The sequence below is a fragment of the Spinacia oleracea genome, chromosome 3 (genome assembly GCF_020520425.1).
Source record: "Spinacia oleracea cultivar Varoflay chromosome 3, BTI_SOV_V1, whole genome shotgun sequence".
Taxonomy (NCBI): domain Eukaryota; kingdom Viridiplantae; phylum Streptophyta; class Magnoliopsida; order Caryophyllales; family Amaranthaceae; genus Spinacia; species Spinacia oleracea.
This window is the reverse complement of record NC_079489.1, coordinates 38,932,437-38,950,092: the sequence shown is the minus strand read 5'-3', so window position 1 is coordinate 38,950,092 and position 17,656 is coordinate 38,932,437. Positions and strand designations below refer to the sequence as shown.

The following is a 17,656-nucleotide window of genomic DNA, read 5'->3' as shown; positions in this document are numbered from 1 at the left end:
CAAGTATTTAATGGCATTAAATACTCCATCTATGGATATTCGGAATCGAAGGATCTTGGTTTCAGTGGGAGCTGAGATCGTCACAGGCAAGAAATGAATACTCCGGAAACGATGATATTGCCGGAAACGGAAATATGGATCGTATCGGAAATATAAATATTATCCAAGTCGTAGATGTTGCCGGAAACGGAAACATGGTACGTATCGGAAAATATTATCGGAAATGGAAATATTGCCAGAATCGGAAATATTGCCGGAAACGGAAATATTGTCAGAAACGGAAATATCATCGGAATCGGAAATATTAAATATTGTTCGTATAGGAAATAAATTCCGGAATCGGGAATTTAATCGAAAGCGTATCCTACGAATTAGCATCGGACGAGGCTCGCTAGACGAAGGCCCAGCACGAAGCCAGGCCATCGCCCAGCAAGCCACACGCATCACCAACACACGCCAAAGCCTCGACCAGGCCCAGCGCAAGCCAGGCCCAGCCGAAGCCATGGGCGCGCGCGGACAATAGCATGGGCCGAGCGCTGTGCGCTCAGCGTGGGCCGCAAGGCCTGCGCGGGTGTACGGTGCTCGTGCGACGCTCGTGTGCGAATCCTAAAGCTATCGGGATTCGATAAAAGATTAAATCCTAAACCTATTAGATAAAGTTTATTTAAATAGAGTCCTAGCAGGATTCTAATTAAATAAATTAGTATCCTAATAGGATTCCAATTCCTTTTCCATACCTCTATAAATAAGGGCCTAGGGTCATTATTTATACATAAGTTTTCAAGTATTCAAAGCTAGGATTTTTAAGCAGAAAAATCAGCCATAACTCTTGCCCATTTAGCCGAAAATAAGTAGAACCTTAAGGGCGATTCTAGTTGGTCAATCTTAAGGCAGATCCTGACGTGCTGTGGACTATCTACGGAGGGACGACACTTGGAGTCCTAAAGACTTGTTCTTGTTCGGTTCGGGCGCAGCTAGGGAAGGCACGCAACAAAGAGTATGCATCTAAACTATGCTAAATGATTATGTGTAAATAATATGTTTTCCTGGCTTTATGGTTTTTCCGCATGATTTATGAATTGTCATATGTATCATAACCTAACAAGACAGACTACTATACGGTGCATTGCTTAGCACCCTTGAGTCAAACATTGTGCCTCTAGTCTCTCGAGCCACTACCGCCAAGGAAGCTTGGGATATCTTGGCACACACATTTGCTCGTCACACACGAGTCTATTCTAAACTTGTAAAAGCTAATCTCAAAGCCATTACCAAAGGTAAGCAGAGTATTACTGAATACATGCACTACTACAAATCCCGCCTTTTATCGACGCATTTTGGACCATTTTTTGACGAAGAATTGCGTCGAGAAATTATCTCTCGACGCTTTTCTGAGGCGTCGAGAAAATGAGAGTCGAGAATACTCTCGACGCTTTTAGGCGTCGCAAATGAAGACGCTCTTTGGCGACCACATACTTTGTTCAGCGTCGACAGCCTCGACGCCTTTATGCGTCAAGAGTTTGATTTTTTGTGTCGACAAGATGTTTCCCGCTTATTCCAACATTTACCTATTTAATGCTTGCGACGCCTGCTTGCGTCGAGAAATTTATGTTGACGACGCTTATATCGTCCAGAAAATTGTGTTGGCGAGATTTTAAATTCTAAATGAGGGTGATAACACGACTCCAAAAAACGTCCAAATTTATTTGTATAAGCTATTTTTTCCACCTATTCCTGTATCGCATATAAGCTCTTCTTATTCTACCTATTCCTGTATCACATATAAGCTCTTTTTATTCTACCTATTCCTATATCGCATATATATATAATATACATGATAAAACATTATTCATCGCTATTTTAAATTTGAAGTTAAAGTGCAACACAAGATCGATCAATGAAACCTGAATTATGAATAATTGGTCTTCAATTAACAATAAAATTAACTTACAAGTATAAAATTAAGTAATACAAAAACCTATTAATCTAAAATTTCATCTTGAAAACAAAGGCCAGTAGAAGCAATTAAGTTCAAGAGTATGAGCTTCATAGTAGAAATAGCTATGCATCATCCCTTGATTCCTTTCTTCCACCACCAGAATCTTCAAATGCATCACGGACCTCAAAAAATTATAAAAAGATAAGTTAGTTTTTCCCATAGTGTAAAAATAAATTAAGAAAAGTTCACTGTAAAGAATGAAACGATGATATGCACCCAAATTTCAACGACATTTAGTGCACCAAGCTTTTATACTAGCTTTCAACGATATGGAAGTTCTTAACAAGGCCAAAGCAAAATACATTAAGAATTATATATTCTCCATACCAAAAATGGAGAGAGAGAGAGAGGGGGGAGGAGGAAGAGAGAGAGGGGGGGGTGTGGGGAGAGAGTATGAATACACTTCTCCCGTTAGATTACGGGCAAGTTGGAGCAAGCATTGACAGGCTTAAGGAGAAGAAATAGTTATGAACTTAGTCAAGATGAGAAATAAATGGAACAATGTGCAGGATTGTGAGTTAAATCACAAGCTAAATATCTATGCAATGATGCAAACAATCAAGAGACAAACACTAATGTCAATTTATACCTACCCCAAGATACTCTAAGGCCGAACTTCAGGAACAATGAGCTCTCTTACCGTGATGTTGTCTGCATGTTGTCTGCACTGAAGGGTTACACAAGGGTTATGCATTGTTCCAAGGCCAAGCTTCAGGAACAATGAGCCCTCTTACCGTGATGTTGTCTGTAAGGAAGGGTTCAGCAAGATCAGTTCTGGTTGCAAATTTCATTTTCGCATAGAAGATGTGAATAAGGGAGCTGACAAACCTTTACAAAGCTGTAGAAGAACTGCATTAGGTAACTCCAAGATGAAGCCAAGAACCATAACCTAATCCTAATAACAATATTTGCAAATTAAAAAATTAAACTAGAATATTTAAATCTAAATCAGATGAAAACATAAGGTTTATTATATTGATAGATGGGATTACTTGAATATTACGCAAGGTAGTGTCACAAGTGTAAGAACAAAATTGTAGGCACATAATTCTTATGGTTTTATTTAAAATAATCATCTACCAATAAAAAAATTCTGTAAAAATGTCTTATCTTGTTTTGCTAGCCATCACCTAACAGTACGACCAGAATATAAACGGATTATGAAAAGAAAGAACAAAACATTGTTTATTAGTATCCAAACCTCACTACTGGCAAAAGCTAAATAGTCTATATTTTATGAAGTATTAAAAGAATGAATTCTTCAATTAGCACTTTTTAAGAATCAATTGCTAATAAGATCGAGCCTGCATAATACACAACACTGAAACACTATTCACAGAGCAATTAAAGGTCACAAATCAGTAGGAAGCGTGAGCTTGTGAATTAATTATCAACAACAAAAGATTGATACGTACATAAAACTCATGAGCATAAGAGAGTCTATAGGAAGTATGGATACACAAAAATTCACACGAAGCAACATACACATAAAAGGAGTAAATAAATCATAATTCAAAAGAACAAGTGATGAAAAAACCCTCACCGACACTGATATCAACTCTATAGAGAGCTTTGTATATTGACCAATAACTTCTCATACTCTTCAGTAGTGAACTCATGATTTGTCCCATCTTCCTACATGACTCACCTACATGACTCACCTACCTCCTTTTGGACATTCATCCTTTAGCTAACACATTCTGTAGACTACATACCATCAACACACTTTAGGGTTCATACTAATTGAGTTCAACAAGTTATAAAATAAGAGGATAATCGGATACATATATCATGAACCACTAGATATATAATATAACCTCAATAATTGAGTAAAATAAGCAGTTAAGTGGAAAAAAAAATAACAAATCAGGATAATTTCCCTCAAATTTAAGGCGTATGAAAACCCCAAAAAGCAATTAGAGCCATTAGAAAAAAACCCCATCAAACAATTACAAATTATAATCCCACAAAATAATTTTTCGGATCTTAACAGTAAACAATGGGGACAAATAATTACAGACATTGAAAAAAGTAAATTGGGTATTTAAGCCCAAATGGGTCTTTAAGTCGATCTAGAGAGACCAAATATAATAGACTTGAGTACATGTGAGAAAATGACAACGTCAAGCTTCTGGAAACATTCATGGCATATGCTAGTAGAAATTATCTACTTTTCATAAAATCAAAGAATGAAATTATAAATCAATTGGGAAGGGGGACGTATACCTCTGCTCATATATACCAGCAAGCGTGCTACGAGCAAAGAAAAACCGAAACTTGCAGATGATTTAGAGGGATCATATGCTGTCTGGAATTTCGCCAATGAAATTGCAGCTAACCAGGATCCTACAGTGCAACAGAAATACTTATTGTCAAGATATTTAAATTTCAAGTAACATATATTTTTGTAAATTCACACTTTTTGCAGGTTTATGAGCTTTATTAATTTCCCAATTTCTTCAGGAAGAGACCCAGTAAGGTTCCTACATATAAAGAAATTAAAAAAAACGAATCATTATGGTATAAATAGAAGGTCAAAAATCATATGAAACAAAAAGAGAAAGCTTATAATTTTCAGAAACAATGGAAAATATAGAACACAAGTTGATAAAATACCAAATGTCACGTGATCAAATGACTGAAAGCAGTGCTAAATAAAAATACAGTAATGATAATAAGTCATATACAAAGAACATAAAGGAGCTAAGCAGTATAGCATGTATACGTGACAATTTTCCAAAGATATAGAAGTCCAAAAAAGAGTAAGATGTCGGCAGTTTTTGGTTGTATTTCAACAACTTAGAAAAAACAGAGTAAAAGAGCATGTTAAAAAACATAGAGAGTTTGTAGTTCAGATAACTGCTAGATATCCAGTCCAATCCTTGATGATGTTCTGAGACAACTTTCAGAATAAGATGTTTATGGCTATAATCTAGATGTAATTGCATATATGACTTACACAGAAATCACACGGGTGTTACTGTATTATTGCAGGCGATTCCTTGCCCGTGATTTCCACAAGAATCAATGGAAGTCAATTAGACCAGCATCAAATTAAGAACAGCGTAAGTTAAACAAAGATCTACAAACATTGTTGTTGGGCCATTCCCAATTCTTTGTATTTCCTTCATTCACTAAATGGATCTTACCCTTCATTGGGATCTGCACAAGAAAATTGAAATCCAAATTATTGCAGTTACATAAAAACAAAGATGTACTAAAATCTTCTCTAAACATTTCTTGCATACAAGTTATGAGAAATACATTTGGATCATGGTACCCTTCAGAAGTGCAAGACATCTGATAGTTTTCCGTTGGTGCTCTTCTAACATCAGGATACAAAAAGATACCACCATATAGTAAAGTGCGATGAACATCAGCTACCCTACTACACAAGACATGTGAAAACTATCAATTAAGGCACCTATTTTGACCAAAACTACATACATATACACAAGTATAGAGAGTATCCATATAAACTCATATAACCTAGCTCTGCCTGACTACCTCATGCAAACAATCGCGACTACAATACCATATGGCATGTGGATAAAGAAACAAAGATGATTTAGAATAATTCTATAAGGCACTATTATTGCAACATATTGTAGTTTCAGTAAAAAAACCTTTAAGAGTGAAGGGGTTTATCTGAAAAGAAAAACAACTGTTAACAGCTTAATTCGTATGAAATACTAGATGCATTATAATTACACATGTTCTAACTAGTTATTAATCCTTCTTTTCTGAACAATCTATGTACAAAGAGAATTCAATTAGAAGGACACTTCCTAGCTTGTACAGAAGCAGGGGAACAAACAGAGTCATTAAGCCTTTACACACTAGAAAACACATATTATAAGGCAAAAGGAGGACTCCCAACCACAAATCAGTCATTAGCTTAACTATAAAAGAAAAAAGAAACAAGCATCGATTATCATAATAAAACATATGGCTCCAATAAAAACACATTGTAAGATGTAGACATAAATTGAATGAATTAAGTCTACAGTAAAATTAATTGAATACAAAATTAACAATAATAACCAAGATTGCTATTAGTGCAAAAGTTGGACATTGAGAGAGGAAACTAATTATATCGCAAATTAACACCATAATCATTACTTGCAACATCAAATCAACTACAAGAGAGAATACCCAGCTGAAATCCAACACACTTTACATTTCAGTCATGACATAATACCAAGCTGAAAAGAACAAACACTTCAACACCACTCAGAAACGATAAAAAAACTAACACAAATTACGGCTAGAATCCCAAATTTCTACTCAACGTAGACAAATAAAACCCAATTTAAAGAGTGGACACAAAATTACTCGCTTCTAGACCAGTTATATGAGAAGAACGAAATCAAACTATATGATTAAACTCCAAACAAATACCTAAAAAACCTAGAAATTCAGATTTCAATACAAAACGAAAGTTAAAAAAAGAAACGAAACAGAAAATTATGTTACCTTTCACAAGGCCGACAAGGTAGAAGATGATAAACCATTGACACGCCGAACAAGATCTACAAGTTTAGAGAATGAAATTTTAAAATTTTTGGAGAGGTTAGACAAAGAAATAGTACAAGCCCATGAGAAGACAATTGAGGAAGCTACGTGAAAGAGCTTATAATTTCAATGGGAGGAGAGTAGATCTGAGATTGTTAAGCAGGAGATGAGAGGCGGTGGGTGGGGGAAATTCAATGAGGTGGCCGGTTTTTTCTTTTCCAGAAAAAGTGAAATTGCGGGCAAAGAAATAGGTGAAGATGAAGTTGCGGAGTACAGAGTAGCTAATTAGCCAAAATCACGTGGATTGCACGTGTTTACGCGACGCTTAATGCTGTCTAGAGTATACTGGACGACAAAAAGCGTCGTCAATAAGCGGAAACTAAATTTTTCCAACAACGCTCATAGTCTAGCGTCGAGCTCCCAGCGTCCAAAAACCTTGGTTTTTGTAGTAGTGATGGATGCCATTCGAATTTGTGCAGATCAATTGGTGGTTCTTGGTGATCCATACAAACTAGATGATTTGATATAATGTGTCCTTGAGGGACTCGTTTGTAGTGATTCCCAATCTGTCGTTGATAAGGTCAATGGCCGTGATACTCTCATCCCATTTGATGAACTACATGAAAAGTTGCTGCAAAAATAGGTAGGTTTACGAACAAACCCTACCCCCTCCCCACTACCGGCTTCTTCTCATTCCACTGCAACTCGTGCCTACACCTCTAGTGCCTAAACTCCCCCATCTCATGAAAACCATAATTGCCCTCCCTACACCCCTAGGATTGGCTCGTACTCCAAGCATTCCAATCACAATGACAAAACCAAGGGTTCAGGATACAAAGGTAAATGTCAATGGTGCATACTCCAGGCCACTCTCTATTTCCCTACTGCTCCTTCCAACAAAACTTTCCCTCGGTCAAGCCCACTCTACCCCTATAGCCTAGCTCTTCTACACCGCAGGCGTACGTTGCCGTTGTCGGGTCGGTCACTCCCCCACACTCATGGCTCTTGGATACGGGGGCTACACATCATGTCACACATGACTATCCAACCTTGCTCTTCATCATCCTTATGACGGTAGAGAGGAGATTATCATAGGTAATGGAACCGGAGTGCCAATCTAAACATACGGGATCTCTTACTCTTACTATTACTTCTTCTACTCCTATTAAACTTACTAATATCTTGTGTGCTCCTTCTATGAACCGCAACATTATCTCTATTTCTCAATTGTGTTATGACAATTATCTTATCTTAGAGCTCTCATCTCACTCTTTTCTTTTGAAGGATCGGCTTACCGGGAAATCTCCTTCTCGCGGGACCAACTAAACATGGGGTTTATGAATGTTCATTCTCTCCTACAAATATTCTAGCTTTATCTACTACAAAAGCACCGGCAATAAATTGGAAACGTAGAGTTGACATCCTTCTTTAGCTATTTTTAAACACATTGTTTCGGATTTTAATCTATATGTTACTAGCTCGTTGGCTTTCAATTGGAATGCTTGTAATTGCAATAAAAGTCGTAAACTCCCTTTTGGTCAATCTACCTTGATTCACATTCTCCACTCAAAATTGTGTTTACTGACTCGTGGAAGTCTCCAATACATTCCCTTGACGGCTTCAAATACTATGTTATATTTGTTAAACATTACACTAAAGATATATGGTTTTATCCACATAGAAACAATCTAATACAAAAGTCGTATTCATCCGATTCAAATCTCTCGTGGAAAAGTTTTTTGAAAAATCAATTAAATTCTTGTATTCCGATAATGGGGGTGAATATGAAGCGTTACAATATTTTTTGACCATTGGTGGTGTGTCTTATTTAACCTTCCCACCTCACACTCCGGAGCACAATAGTTTTGCCAAACGTCGACATATCGTTGAAACCGACTTAGCCCTTTTAAGTCACGCTCAATTACCCCTTGAGTATTGGGCCTATGCTCTATCTACTTACTCCTACCTTATCAATCGGATGCCCACTACAAAACTTTCCAACAAATCACCATACCATTGTTTATTTAGTTCTCCTCCTAATTATCTAGCTTAAACTACGTAGCTTTGGTTTCTTATGTTATCCATGGTTGAGCCATATACGTCCCATATATTGGACCCAAAATCCAAACCATGCATTTTTATAGGCTACTCAAAAACCCAAAGTGCCTATCATTGCTTAGATCCCGTGACCAAACGTGTATTTACTTGGCGACATGTTCAATTTGTTGAAACTGACTTTCCGTACACATCTCTAACAAATCAGCCCACTCCATCTGAAATGTCCACCACAGGTGCTTGGTGTGCCATTTCCTTACCTATCTTACAAAACCCAGTCAACATGCCACTCTCTGAATATATATGTTTATTCTCAAGGGCCAGGCCCATCAAACTCCATTCCACTTGGCACCATTTCATCCTCACCGGCACAAACATTATCTAATCAATCCTCTCCCACTACCTCAGCTTTTGTGGACTAAAATGATTATATGTCCATCCCACCAACATCATCTACTGATTAGTCCAATCCCACTATATCACCACACCAAAATGCATCAGTTACCTCCACAACTCCGACCCATCCCACCTCCCCCATATCCATACCAAATCTTGATCCAGCTCTACCAAACCAAAATCCACCACCAGGAATTATAAGCTCCAAAAATAAGATCTTCAAGCCAAACAAAAAATATGTGAATTCTACCTCTACTGGCTCAAAAACTTGAGCCCCAAAAACTGCCAAGCAAGCTCTTCTTGATCCTCTTTGGAGGAAATCTATTGACGAAGAACTTCACTCCTTTCACACTCTTGGCACATGGAACCTTACATCTCCAGAATTGGTTTGGAACATCGTTAAATGTAAATGGATTTTCAGAATCAAATATACCAAGAAAGGGGTCATTGAACGTTACAAGTCTCGGTTGGTCGCCACAGGATTTTAACAATGTCCCGGCATTGACTCTATTGGGACTTTTAGCCCGTCGTTAAACCAACAAACATTCTACGCTACTTAGTCTTGCGGTGACACAAAATTGGCACTTAAGACAACTGGATATTAACAATGATTTTTTGCAGGGCACTTTACATGAGGAAGTATACATGTCTCAACCTACAGATTCTATTGATCCTAAACTTCCTAATCACGTTTGCAAAATCAAGAAAGACATATATGGGATTAAACAAACTCCCTGGGCTTGGTACGTACAATGAGCTAATTAACCACCGCTCTTGAAGAGCATGGCTTCAAATTGAAACGTTGTGTCTCCGATATTTCATTGTTTTTCTTACATCATGCTATACTACACCTATTTATCTTATTGTGTATGTAGATGATATCATTGTTATAATCCCTAATCCAACTAATCTGGACAACTTTGTTAAGTCTTTTGCAAACATATTTTCTCTCAAAGACCTTGGTGATCTCTCCTATTTCCTTGGTGTTGAAGTCATGTTCACCCCGGATGGTCTATTTCTCAGCCAGCAAAGGTACATTAAAGACCTTCTTGAAACAAAAGTACATCAACCATGGGACACGTTGTATTCCTTGGTCGTAACCCCATCACTTAGAGCTCCAAGAAACAAAAGTACATTGCTAAACCATATACTGAAGCTGACTATCGAGTTGTTTCTTCTACCACTGTCGAGCTCATGTGGGTGGAGAACCTTCTCTCCGAAATGGGGGTACGCTCCATCAATACTCCGGTTATCTACTACGACAACCTAAGTGCTACTTACCTAAGTGCAAATCCTTTATTCCACTCTAAGATGAAGCACTTGGCAATTTCCTTCTATTTCACCAGAGAACAAGTACAAAAAGGAACACTTTGTGTAGTCCATGTTGTTACTGGAGAACAACTAGCTGATCTTTTAACCAAACCACTTTCAAGACCAAGGCTGGATGGTCTACTTACCAAGATCGGACTCTCGCAACCACCGTCCGTCTTGCGGGGGAATATGGAAGATAAGATCAATGCTAATGTGTGATAATATCAATCATATCGATCATGTACATATTTATTCCTAGGATAATATCTTCTCTTCTATAATTATTTTGTTATCTGTAAATAATATCTCTTCAAATATATTATCTTATTTACTTAGTTTATAATTAGGTTAACGTATCCTAAGCTAGGATGTATTATATATACTTGTAATTACCTTTGATCATTACACACCAATTCACTTTCACAAAAATAAAGATATAACACAACTATACCACATATGATATAGGCCCGGCCCTAGGTGGTAAGCGAGAGGTGCGACCGCCTAGGGCAGAAGGCGGAAAGGGGCCCAAAATTATAGCATGTCCAGTAAATTAGTACTAGTAATAAACAACACATTAAATGCACATCTTATTTCCTTGGCTCATTGGTAAAAAGTAGGTGTTAAAGTTTTGATACCTATCAATCCTATCATAGGTCTAGTGTTCGACTCCCCTCTATATCTTTAATTTTTTGTTTATTCGTTCCTTCATTATTTTTCTTGTTCACTCTTTTCTTTTTTTAACTTTGTCGATATTTTTATTTTTGTGTTAGTTAGCTTGTTATGTAATTTTTTATTTAAATATATTTTTTAGCAACTAATTTTCTCATTTATAATACTTTGTACATATAATGTCTCAATTATCTAAACCCTTAATTTATTTGTATTAGTTCTGTCCTTTAATCCTTTACAAGGTAATTAAGTTTTACGTTTAGTTTATGTACGTAGTATTTGAATTTTAGTACTCAGTTCTAATCGATGTAACTATATTTGGGCGAAAAAAATGCTTATTTGATGGACTATGGGTCTATAAGTTTTAAAATAAATATCAAATTTTAATGATGACAAAATTAACTGATACTTTTGTATGCTCAAAATGAACCTTTATTTTTAAAAAATAAAAATCTCTTTATGCATATTAATTATCTTGTACGGAGTAATTAAGTAAGTATTTCTTTTATTGAAATATTTCAAGAGATCGACCAGAGCAGGATTTTGAATTCTAGGATCCTGCAAAGGAGATATAATAAATTTTTATTGATTTGAATCCAACAATATAATGGATTTAACAAAAAAAATTATATTATTTCATTTAAAACGTATCATTTCGGAAGGGGCCCTAGTCTCTTATTTCGCCTAGGGCCCTCAAAATGTTAGGACCGGGGCTGATATGATATTCTATCATCTAGGATAACTAGGTTATCCTCAATAGAAACATTTGATATTGGATTAATAATAATAGTTAGTATCCCCCTTTCTTGGCATTAATTTGTTTCTATTTAGGCTCTACTAATCTGAACTTTATTTGGTTGATCTTAACTTAACGGAATTAAAATAAATTGAATCAAACTGAAATGTAATCAATTGGATTGAACATAGCTGAATGAATGTAATTGGACTAAACTAAATTAAACTAAATTCCACCTTAAAACCATATGACATTAAGGGGAGTAGCCCCTTGGCTTTATTAAGTGTTTAACTCTCTTTTCTTTTATCAATGTGGTATTCTCATACGTGATGTTTTATGAGTCAGATCTTAATAGATTTGCTAAAGCTAAGGGAGAGTAAATAAGCTGGCTAATCGAAGTTATAGTAGGACCGTATCTGTGGGTCTGGAGTGATGAAAGGAAGATTCAGATTTGGGGGTTTTTCTTCACTTGGATTCACGTGATTAATCACATGCTTAAACCATTTTTATATGATTTGGGATTAGAACAAAGTCAGATAACACATTTCGTCAATTCAGCATCACATGATTATTACAATAATTACAAAGATTTCAGAACCTATTTAACAATTAATCATTATGCATTTTCCTTCTATTCTCCCGATTATACTTTAATTTCACTTCAATAAAACATTAAAGTATAAATACTGCTACAACTCTTTTACATTTGAAAAATTAGATTTAAATGAAATTTGTATAGTCATATCACCCTTGAACCTTATACTCCGTATTATAAAGTACATTCTTTCGACCTTTGATTAAGGGAAATCACGTGAAGTTTAGAATTTAAAAAAATTACCCCATATCATATTGTGGACTCCCGGAGGTTGTTTGATGCAAAATTTCTCCATAGTGCTTTATATGCAAGACTAATGTTAAAAATTCGTCTTTGTAGGACAAGATCTTGTTTTATTTACCTTATTTACACTTATTACAGAAAAAATAAGTTAGGATAATATAAGTTCAGAAAAAATAAGGGTTGATCCAGTATAATGTATAACTTAAATAAGTTTTCATAAGTTCAAATAAGTTCAGAAAAAATAAGTGAATTTTTTGACTGTTTTTTTCTTTAGAACATTAGTCCAGTTTTAATCCAATAACTTCTACTTAGTTCATAGGTTTATTTCAGTTATTAATTTAGTCCAAAAGTACATGGGCTTAGTTCGTTGTGATCATCTTGCTTATCGTTAAAAAAAGGTGTATTTCATATACAAATTCGTTGTGCTTTCATTCGAGGCAAGATAAGAAATTAGGTTTAGCCAACAACAAAATATTCAATACCAGTATGGGAAATACTAAAAAGAACAATATATTAGCCTATTAAAACTTTTACTCCATGTAATCAAATATCTCCCTTGTATATGTTTGTTAAGCTACTTTTTTACAATACCATTTTCTTAATATAGAATCCAAAGAAACTTTTATAACATTAGTCAAAGGGTTCACACGATCTACATTTTCCAAGTGAGCTTTATTAGACATCTAGTCTAACACAACATTATTAACGACCTTTTTAATTATCGATTCTTTAGACGAAATACAATCTTATAAAACATAAGTTATGGAAGAAAGGATTTTGATTCTTTTTTTTTTTTTTTTAAAAAAAGAATATTTTATAAAACATTGTAAGTTGTTGCAGCCCACATGCACTACACATGCACCCACACCACCTTAAAAAGCTTTATATAAGAAGCCAATTTCCCCTACACTATAATTTTAGTCATTCGTCATAAATTAATTAACCATCATATCCTCCTAATGAAGATCTTACTAACTTTGGTAACCTTGATCTCAATCCTGATGCTTTCATTCTGTTCCTCGTTATGTATTACGGTTCAACAAAGCTCTTTCCGATCAAGAAAGGCTAAATCGGCAACATTAGATTTACGTAAGGTGAAGAATAATGGTGAAGGAGTTATGAAAGAGCCCAAGAAAGCTGTGGATTCAAGTTTGAGAAGACGGCCGCCGAGTAGGGCTAATCCTACTCAAAACAAGTAATTTACAACTCCTACTTGATCAACTAAGGTAGCTAACATCAGTAATAGATGTACAATAAGTAAATGGACCTCTCAGTAATTTTCTCTATAGGCTAGCGTTTCGGTTCTCCGTATTAGGGTTTATTCTTTTGCTACTTTTATGTTCTAATTTTCTTTTGGGGTCTTTTAATCAAGTTTGAGGTTCATTAATAGAGATCGGGAAAGTTAGAAAAAGCTACCCAATGTGTAAATGTACAAAAACTGTGTAGATTTAGAAATAATAACAAATTTTGCTTAACTAGTCTGAGTATTTTTTTTAATAATTTTCTTCTTAATTTACTGTTTTTAGCTAATCTCACTTGTTGCGCTATAAGGGATTATTTGCACGCATATTCCTGATGGAAACTTTCTCTATACAGTTAAAATGGGCGTTTGGTTCACACAGTAGTATGTGGTTGAAATCATGAATTATATCAAGATGGTATGAGTTTGGAACTTGATTCTAAATACCACGTGTTGGGTTCACATCGGAGATGAGATTTTTCCTTTTATTTGATACATATAGTAAAAGTATGAGCCAAACCCACCTCCCTCCCTAGGGTTTTAAACCCAATATCTTAAGGGTTCACTACAAAAAAACGCGGCACATTGTGACGCTTTTTGGGACAAATTGCGACGGTAAAGAGTGTCGCTATTTCACATAGCGACGCTTTGGGAGAGGGTCGCTATTTTCATTGCCGCTATTTACCGACGCTTTAGAGCGTCACAATTTGCAAAATATCGATGTATTTCACCGCCGCTATTTGGGATATAGGGACTCTATAGATAGTCGCAATATTTAGACTGTAAAAAGCGTCACTATTTGCACGCTTTTAGACACATTTCTCCGCCACTATAAACCATATAGAGACGCTTTAGACACTCGAAATATATAGACTCTTATTAGAGTCGCTATATGTTTACTTTCGTGCGAATTCTCCTCATTCCCTCCAAAATAATTTAGACCATTTGGAGCGTCACAATTTGCATCATATTATTTTTCATATATACATAATAATTTGGACACTTTGGAGTGTCACAATTTGCATCATATTTTTTTCATATATATATATACACATCAATTAATCTAAAATCATGAATTATTTATAAAAATATATATCGACCATAGATAATCATAATCAAATACAAGTGTTAACTTACTACGTACATTATCTTAAAGCAATATATATAAACGTCATGCTATGATTCATATATACTTAGCGATAACGTAGTTCATTTAGAAAAAGTGATAAAAATCATCTATACATTAAATTAATTCGCAAAGTCTAGTCAAACTAAAATAAAAGAGATATTTTAAAACAAAAATAACTTTCTAACTAGCATTATCATGTTTTCTTCAAGATAATCCAAAACTAAATAAAAACAACTTCCTGGCTACGAACAAACTAATTACCAAGTAAACCTATCTTTATGCTAGCTTAGCTTCAAGATAACTTGTTGATCTCTTGATCTACATTTTACCATTACCTTGAATCATCAATTATCTGCAAAGAAAATTTAATATGTCAAATATATATACAAAGCATGATGAACATATTTTAAAATCAAGGGAAAAATAACAGTAATCCGAACGACAAGTGGTCTTCTCAAAATAATACCAACTATTAATTGCCCCTTCCCAAAATAGTCCCCCATTAAGGGAAAATTGACAGTAATCCTTATCTAGTAGCAAGAAAATTAATTACCAAGCCAAGATGGAAAACATTTGTGTCAGATGCTAACGATACATGGAACAGTGCCACCAGTCTGTATTGTTCTGACTTCTACAAGTTTTTGGTGATACTACAAGTACAGAAGTAAAAATTCAAAACAAAAGTAGGAGTTATATCATGTGATACACCTATCAAAAAGCATAAAAGATGCAAGTGTGGCATAGTTTAGAAAGTTTTAGAATCTACATCACTTCCTCTCCCATTCTTCCCTGTCCACTACCACCATATTCCCCTGGTTCCTCTACGAAATGGGAGGAACTTGGGATTATTAATAACGATTTTACAGTTTTATTCATATTGCAAAATATTTCTTTTTATCATTATTTTCTGACATTTTATACCATATAGAGCTAAATTCTTAGTAAGCACTTGAATGTCGACCAACAAAATTAGACCCTTTTGCACTAGTGACAATTTTCATTTTCTCAACAGCACACTCTCTAAAGATCTTACATCCAGTAAATGCTTTGTCCATTTTAATATGTAAATTAGATATGCAACATTTCAGGTAATGATACATTATTCCATAGCCGATGAAACTTTGATCAGTACTGTTGACCCATATTAAAATTCTCTAATCATTGGAAACAAGCACCCTAAATTAAGACTTGCAAATATGACAGTAGGCTGTAGAGTTTACCATCTGTTGGACATCTTAATTATTCTTGTCTCACCCTGCCTTTTCTGATCAAGTTCATTTCGAATGGATTGTTTTATTTTTGTTGTTTAGTTTGTGATACATTAAACCTCTGCTGCGTCTTGCTTAACCATCTTGTTTACACCTGCATGTTCTGGCATAATTTTTTTTAGTGCATTTGGTTGATTTAGATTGACGGTATTCATAAAATTGGACAAACATTGGAGATCCATTGATATTGGAAGAAAATTTTAATACTATTGCACCTAATCACCTACAGCCTAGATGCATAGTTTTTACACACGTACGATAATGGCCATGTTATGTGTGCATCTGCATTGGTTTGACCTTTTTTAGTGTGCAAGGATATGAGGAAAACACTGATGTACAGTGGGCAAGGGTATGAAAATTAGGCACCTAGAACAGCAACAAGTAGATAGCTAGATGGCTAGAAATTATTTCTCTAACAGCAGTTTCTGCGACAGCTGCCCTGCTTCTATTATAATGGGATTTTTAGAAATCAATTTCAACATAATTTCCAGCAGTTTAAACACATTTTTATTTTCTATTCTTTTTCTGCAATCTTCAGTTCCTTAATCGAATTGGAGAATACACGATTGCATTTTCGATTCTGGACTTCTTGTGTGTATCTGTTTTGGGCTTTCAGCTACTTCTCATGTTATCAAAGCTGTAGATTCTTAATCTTTCGAGTTTATATCCTCTTGTCGGTTATAGATTTAGATTAAGACCTTAGGAACTTTCTTTTTTCCTTTGATATAGTATTCATTAAATTATGTTTATTTTCCTTCAGATGTTTTTTAGTCTTGACTTTATAATTCCCACAGTAAGTAAAGGACAAGATACCCAAATCAACTAAGATACCCAAACCAAGATGGAACTAATAGACTTCACACTACACCAAATAAACACCAATCAATAGCCTTTATAATTCCCACGGTAAGTAAAAGACAAGTTTGAGTTTATTCCTCCCATCTAGTACATGTTTTCTAGAATAAAAGACATGTTCAAGTGATAGCTTCGGGTTCATGATGATCAGTTTCCATATATGAAAAGTTGATGCGATAAGGATGTGAGCCTCTTGAAACTAACCTGGCCTTCCATCTATTTGATATGATGCAACACCATCTTCGGATGTAAACTTCAAGACAATTCCATACCCTCTTGATTTTCCAAGTACATGGTGATGGATAACTATAACTAGACAATGCAAATTAACCAATTAGAAAAAACAAGTAGAAGAACACTCTTGTCTTCAACAAGCTCGTAATACAATTTCATTTGTATCATAAGAGTCCTAGCACAGAGAAAGAAATTGTTTGAAACCTGATTAGTTAGCAAACAATCCTATTATGAAAAGAAGAGGGAACTAAAAGCAATGTATGCATGGTACGATTCACGTTTTTTATTGAGAAGATCGAAATGAAGCTAAACAAGGATTGGGATTTAAAGATTATTAAATAAAAATTTGGTTAAACAATTGCATGCAAACAATTTCAGAAAAGAAAGGTGGCCTGGGAATCAAAATAAACA

General features: G+C 35.1%; 1 long non-coding RNA gene across 3 annotated transcripts; it reads right to left on the bottom strand.

Annotated features, from left to right (window-relative positions):
- Window positions 1–1,910: 1,910 nt before the first annotated feature.
- LOC130468954 (uncharacterized) lies at window positions 1,911–5,818 on the bottom strand. 3 transcript variants are annotated; one of them, XR_008929326.1, is made up of 7 exons: window positions 5,264–5,818; window positions 5,149–5,161; window positions 4,226–4,482; window positions 3,543–3,706; window positions 2,828–2,894; window positions 2,593–2,744; window positions 1,911–2,121 (listed from the first exon to the last, which is right to left on the bottom strand). It is a non-coding gene; the product is annotated as an uncharacterized lncRNA (long non-coding RNA). The 3 variants fall into 3 exon arrangements; XR_008929325.1 differs by having other exon boundaries at window positions 2,828–3,706; XR_008929327.1 differs by lacking the exon at window positions 3,543–3,706.
- Window positions 5,819–17,656: the final 11,838 nt, after the last annotated feature.